The following is a 6556-nucleotide window of genomic DNA, read 5'->3' as shown; positions in this document are numbered from 1 at the left end:
CGAGGGGACCCCCGGTCCTTGTGGGTGGGGCGGCCAAGTGGTGCTCGGTCATTCCGGGGAGGAGCTAACTCAGCAGGGTTTACTGAAATGTAGCCCCTCGGTTCTCCGCGTACAGAGAGACGGGGAGGGGGTCGTACCAATTACCACGGAGCCTTACTTCCCCGTGGCTGCGCGCAGTCGTGTAACACCGCAATGCGCGCCACCCCTCGGGCTCCGGGGGCTGACCGAGCTCAGCTGCGTCGTTTCCCCCAGGCCGCGGAACTCGGAGGCCCCACTAGGTAAAAACACCCAACGTGCCTTCTTCCCGCTCACGTCCGGCCCGTCCGTGCTCCTCCCGGTGGCCTCCAGCTCCAGGCAAGGTGTGGGCCAGGGGCTTCCCCGTGGCCGTGGCCGCGGCCCGTGGCCTCGCTCTTCAGAAGGGCTTTGGGCTTCCCACGTGGCGGCCAGCTCTGAAGACCACAGAGGCGGAGGCGGCCGGCTTCGGTCAGGCTGAGCCCCCCGCCCGGGTTGTGTTGGCTCCAGAGTGTCAGCCCAGACCCCGGGCGGGAGGGGACCGCGTGAGGACACGGGAACGGAGGCGTGCTCTACGGGAGCCCCCTTCGTAGAGCGGACATTACTACACACGCTATTAGTTCCCACAGCAAAAACATTAGAAATCTCCTCAATGTCGACCAACGGGGGAAAGTCTAAGTGGACGCACCCCTACGGAGCCCGTGAACTTGTAAACATAGAGCACGTGTGCTATGTTAACAACGATATTGGGGGGACATGCATATCGATCTATGCGTCTCTCTCAGGACGCTGCACTGCAGTGCAGGACGGTGAGGGAGAGTCGAATGCACTGACAGACACGCCTGAAGACGTGTTCAGCTAGAAAAGGAAGCCACAGGACAATCAAAGCAAGCTTGGAGCTTTGCCAAGCCCCTGTGGCCGGCCCCTTCTCCAGCTCGGCCGCCCAAGCTTTCTCATCCGCCTGTCGTTTGCCGCAGCTCCGTGCACCTGTGGATTGGGACAGTGACTGCGTGCGACACCTTCTCAACACACCTCTTCTCGCCGGAGGAGCTCCGGGTCAGCCACACAAAGACAGCCCCGCACGTGGGTCTCCCAGGGGGCCCCGGACGCGCGTCTCTGGGCCGGGGGCGCCTGGAGAAGTTCCCCCTGCTCTGTGCCCTCCCTGGTGGCTGTCAGGCTGAGAGGGGGTGAGACTTTGCAAGGCGCAGGGCGGGACACGAGAATAGGGACCAATGAAGGCTCCACAAAGCTCCTGTTCTACTCCAATGTCTTTCTGCTCTGACTGAGGCTTGGCTGCTTGTCTTGCAGAAGTGCTTCCTACGTTTAGGGTTTGCTACAGGCCTTTGGTTAGCTTCCAGCGTTCTTAGAAAGTTGACTCTGAGAATTTTGCCAGTTTTCTCATTGTCTTTATGGAGCAGAGAATTTTCAGATGTCCTCACTCTACCGTTTCCTCTGACCTGGAAATCACCTCTAGCAGGATTTCACCACGACCTCTCCACAAAGGCTCCCTGTGACAGGGTCTTCCGTGGTTTCCGTGGTTCTGATTTCAGCAGTCAATTTTAAGTCCTAATCTTCTTTATCAGTAGCCTTTGACCTTCACCTTTTGGGAACCCTTTCTCAGTTGGCTTCCTAAACATCCCCTGGTTTCCTTCCGACCATGCTGGCCACTCTGTTTTCACCTCCTTTTCTGTTTCCTCTCCTCTCCCTAACTTCTAAATGTCGGAACAGCTCATTCCCTGGGGGATGGCAGGCAGTCTTGTGTCTGTAAATGCCCACTGTAGACTGAGCATCTCAGCTGGGTCCCTCCCCTAAACACCGCTGTCATAGGCCCAACGACACACTCAACATTTCCACTCGAATTTATCAGGGGCACATCCAACTTAAGCTGCCCTAAACACAGCAGCTGCCCTTTCCCCCCGGCCCACTCCTTCTAGTCCTTCCCATCTCTGCAAGCATCACTCGGGTCAGAGACTTCTAGGTCATCCCTGACTCCTCATTTTCTCCTACGTCAAATCCATCAGAAGACATGTTGGCTCTATCTTCAGAATACAGCTTCCAACAAATCAATTTTTACGACCTCTACCATGGTCCGGGCCTCCATTAACTCAAAGCTGAATTAGCACAATGAGATGAGAGCCAGGATGACACCCACCAACTTCCTCTGCAACAGTCCCCATCTCCAGAAAAAGCAAACGTCTCTCCAGGGGTTCACAGATTCCACATGATCTGCTCTCCAGGGACCCTCTGCTCCTACGAACCTCCCTGTCTCTCCTTCCTCACTGGCTTCCTTAGTCCCCAACAGCCTGGGCCCCGTATCACTGCCTCCTGGAATAGTCTGATGGAGAGGCTGTGTGGCACTCTTCTCCACCTCCTCCAGGTTCTCCTCAAACATCCCCTTCTCTGTTGCGCCTTCCCTGAAACCCTGTTCTCATAGCCAACCATTCCCATCTCCCTCGGCTGCTCTATGTTGTCTCCTTAGCATGTATCGCTACTTATAATACTACATGTTTTACTTATTTTTAGTAAGTATTTTACTCAATATTCGACTCCCCACCTGAGTTGGCCCAAATGTCCCTGGTTTTGTTTTTGTGTTCAGACTTCATCCCTTCTCTTCCTTAAGACATTGTCTGTGAGCCCTGGTGTAGCTTACAGCATCCTGCCTATGAGGGGAGGGAGAAACGTCCTCGGGTCCGCGCGGCCTAGGGACTTGTACCTCAATTGGTCTTCACCTCCTGAATCAGGGCTCTGACATTCCACAGATGTGCGCACAGTGCCTTTGCTGGAGCTCATGGGAACTCCTTCTACCCTGCTACACAAGAATGTAGGATTTATTCATCTCTTAGGGGGTGTAGATTATACAAACAATGGAGTATGCCACAAATTCCAGCCCTGCTCCTGTCAGTGTTTGTTTGAGAGTCTGATGCCACATCATAAAAATGATATGAAAAGTAACAACTAAAATTTATTGGGACTAGTTGAAACAGTAAGACTGAGAACTTGTTGAAATAATAAAACACAAAGTGTTTTTCTTTTTAAGGAGGGAAAGAAATTTAGTGTTCACGTGGGATGGAAACTGAATCCTTTTTGGTAAATCTTGATCTAACTAACGTAGCAAAGTTATATACCAGGATGCACACCATCCTTAAAATTGAGTGCACTCTTGAGTTAAACATTTCCTGAATTGCCACATATAGCAATTCCCACTGCCCTGTTGTAAATGGACTACTTAACAGTGAGGTAAGGTTAAATAAATTAATACACTCAGAATGGTGCCCAGCAAACTGTAAGCACCATATGTGTAAGCAATTATGATTCATTATAGAGCACAAAGCCGTGTGTTACATTAGGCGTTTTTACTTTCTACATGAAAAAAATAGTTTATAGTAACATCACCCTGTAAATTTACCAATTTTATCCCAGCAGCTTTTTGAGAACTTTTTGAGGCTTAAATGAACATGCATTGTTGAAACCATGAAGAATCTATACTAACATGCAGTTGAATTTCCTGATTGTGTTGCATTTTAGGCAGGCATTTCACATTTTCCAGCATAACCTTTCCTTTTTTTTTTTTTAAGATTTTATTTACTTGACAGAGAGAGAACAAGAGAGCACAAGCAGGGGGAGCAGCAGAGGGAGAGGGAGAAGCAGGCTCCCGCTGAGCAGGGAGCCCAATGTGGGGCTTGATCCCAGGACCCTGGGATCGTGACATGAGCTGAAGGCAGACGCTTAACCAAATGAGTCAGCCAGGCGCCCCAGCTTAACCTGAAGCTTGTCAAAGGCCAATTTGAGCAGAGAATTTTTGTTTGTTTTCTTCTTGTTGTTTTTAAAGATTTTATTTATTTAGAGAGCAGGTGTGAATGTAGGGAGAGGCAGAAGGAGAGAGAGAGAGAGAATCTCAAGCAGACTCCACGCTGAGTACAGAGCCTGACAAAGGTCTTGATCTCATCCTCCTGAGGTCATGACCTGAGCCAAAACCAAAAGTCAGACACTCAGCTGACTGTGCCACCCAGGCGCCCCTGCTTTCTTGTTTTGTTGTTACCATGTAGATTAAGAGAATGGACTTTGGATCAGACCATCCGGGCTCTAAGACTATGTGACAGAACAATTCGTGGAGTTTAAAACATATGTAGAAGTAAAATATGTGACAACAACTGAATAAAGAATAAATAGAAGAAAGAAGGGAAAATGGAAGTGTAGTATTACGAAGTTCTCATACTATACATGAAGTGTAATGCCACTTGTAAGGACATGGTGATGAATTAAAGATGAATACTATAAACCCTAAAGCAACCACTAACATAACAAAACAAAGAGTTGTAACTCATTAGCCAATGAAAGAGATCAAGTAGAATCATAAAAAACATTCATTTAATCCTAAAGAAGCCGAAAAAAGACAGAAAAGGGAATAAAAAGCCTATGGGACAAGTAGAAAACAAAGCGCAAGATGCCGGACAATCATAATAAGTGTGGCTAAACACCATGATTAAAAGTCAGAGATCATCAGATTACTTGAAAGACAAACCTACCAAAGCTCATTCTGAAGGAAATAAATTGAATGACCCTATATTTATTAAAGAGATTGAAATTGTAGTTGAAACCTTCCTCCCAAAGAAAATGCCAAACCCAGATGAGTTTGTTGGTGAATTCCACAAAATATTTAAGGAAGAAATAACAGCACTTCTATACATAGTCATCTATGTCTATACATAAAATTGAAAAGGAAGAAATATTCTCAGCTCAATTTGTGAGGCCAGCATCACCATGATACTGAAACAATATGGAGGCATTACAAGAAAACAAAACTATAGACCCATATCTCCTAGGAACTAGATGTAAAATATTCTAAGTCATATTTTAGCAGATCAAATCCTATAGATATAAAAAGACTATACATCATGACCACGTGGAGTTGATCCCAGGGGTGCAGGTTTTGCTATAGGTGCCACTGGCCACTCTGTTCCCATAGAACATCGTGGTCTTACCCCCAAATCCACTGCCATCTTTTCTTGAGGGTCTGTTACTTTCTCCACTTACTTATCGTTACATAACAAGCCACCCCAAAACTTAGTGGCTTATAACAACCATTTGACTTTTTAAAACATTTTATTGATTTTTAAAGTAAACTCTACCACCCAACGTGGGGCTTGAACTCATGACCCCAAGATCAAGAGTGACATGCTCTACTGGCTGAGCCAGCCAGGTGCCTCCAACCATTTGATCTTAAGCAATAATTTAAAAAAACAGCTATTGGTTTTTAAACAACCATTTGATTTTGCTCATGGTTGTCGGTCAGGAATTTTGGAAGACCTCAACTGGTTAGTCAGTCTCAGAGCTATGCAGGGTCAACAAGGGTGCCTGAAGCTTGGCATTTCCTTCCAGATGCCTTCTCTACTCAGCATGTCTCCGTGCTTGTGGGCCTTTCTTGCCCTTTCTTTTCACATGGTGTCTCCCTCTCTGGGACGTCTTCACTCAGTTTGGGTTTTTCGTAGCTCGATGGCCTTGGGGGAGTCTGACATACATGGCCGCTCAGGGCTTCAAGATGGTAAGATAACGTCTACTGGTCTTAAAGGCTATGCCTGGATTTGATGTAGCTTCACATCTGCCATACTCTTGGTGATAGACTATCAAAGAATACTCTTCTGGAGAAGTATCAAAGAATTTGTGGCCATCTTGAACCCACTGTCTACATTTACCCCACTTCTGGTACTAATTTATGTGTTACTTAGGGCTTATTTGCTTATTCCCTAAGGAAATAAAAATTTGTATGGAAGGATACCTCCACTACCTCTCAAACTAGCAGAGCCCTGACCTGCTATAGTTTCCTTCCTTGCTTCAGAGCCAAAATTCACTCCTTTTAGTTCCTCAAATACTGAATCCATTATCTAGTGTAAAACACAGCATCCCAAAACAGTTTAACGGCTTAAAGCAGCAGTGGTTCATTATTCATGTTTCCGTGGCTGGGTGGGTAGCTCTTCGCCTGGTTTTTCCTAGTTTACCTGGGCAGGTAGGTCCCAGATGACCTCACTCTCACATGCTAGCTACAGGCTGGGGCACCTTAGTTCCCTTCTGTCCAACTCAGGCTACACTGCGTGGTCTCCTGGTTCCACCAGGGTGACAGCAAGAGCTACAGTCCTCTTGGCTCTGGATTTGGCATTCTGTTACTGCTGAGGAAGCAACCCTCTACTGATCAGAGCAGATCACACGGCCAACCGAGATTCCTGGGGTGGAGGAACAGACTCCACACCCAGATGGGGAGAGGCAACGGGACAAAGGCACCACTGGACACAGGGACGTGTGATTCGCTGAGGCTATTGTCATCAGTCTCCTGCAAATACCAAGAGGGGACGCCACCCTCTCTAGTAAATAATGGAGCTTAGTTGCCTTGACTGAGTCCAGACTTTCAAAACCCAAGTGAAGACAACTACTGAATCACAGGGTCAGGATACTTCCTCAAAGATTAACCTTTTGTCTGCTCCCTTCAGCAATGTGATGACTCACTCTGGGACCATGAAGGTCTTACTATGGGAAGCACACAGAAACCTGT

This window comes from Mirounga leonina, unplaced genomic scaffold (genome assembly GCF_011800145.1).
Source record: "Mirounga leonina isolate KUSES-001 unplaced genomic scaffold, KU_Mleo_1.0 Mir_224, whole genome shotgun sequence".
Taxonomy (NCBI): domain Eukaryota; kingdom Metazoa; phylum Chordata; class Mammalia; order Carnivora; family Phocidae; genus Mirounga; species Mirounga leonina.
This window is presented reverse-complemented; position numbering follows the sequence as displayed.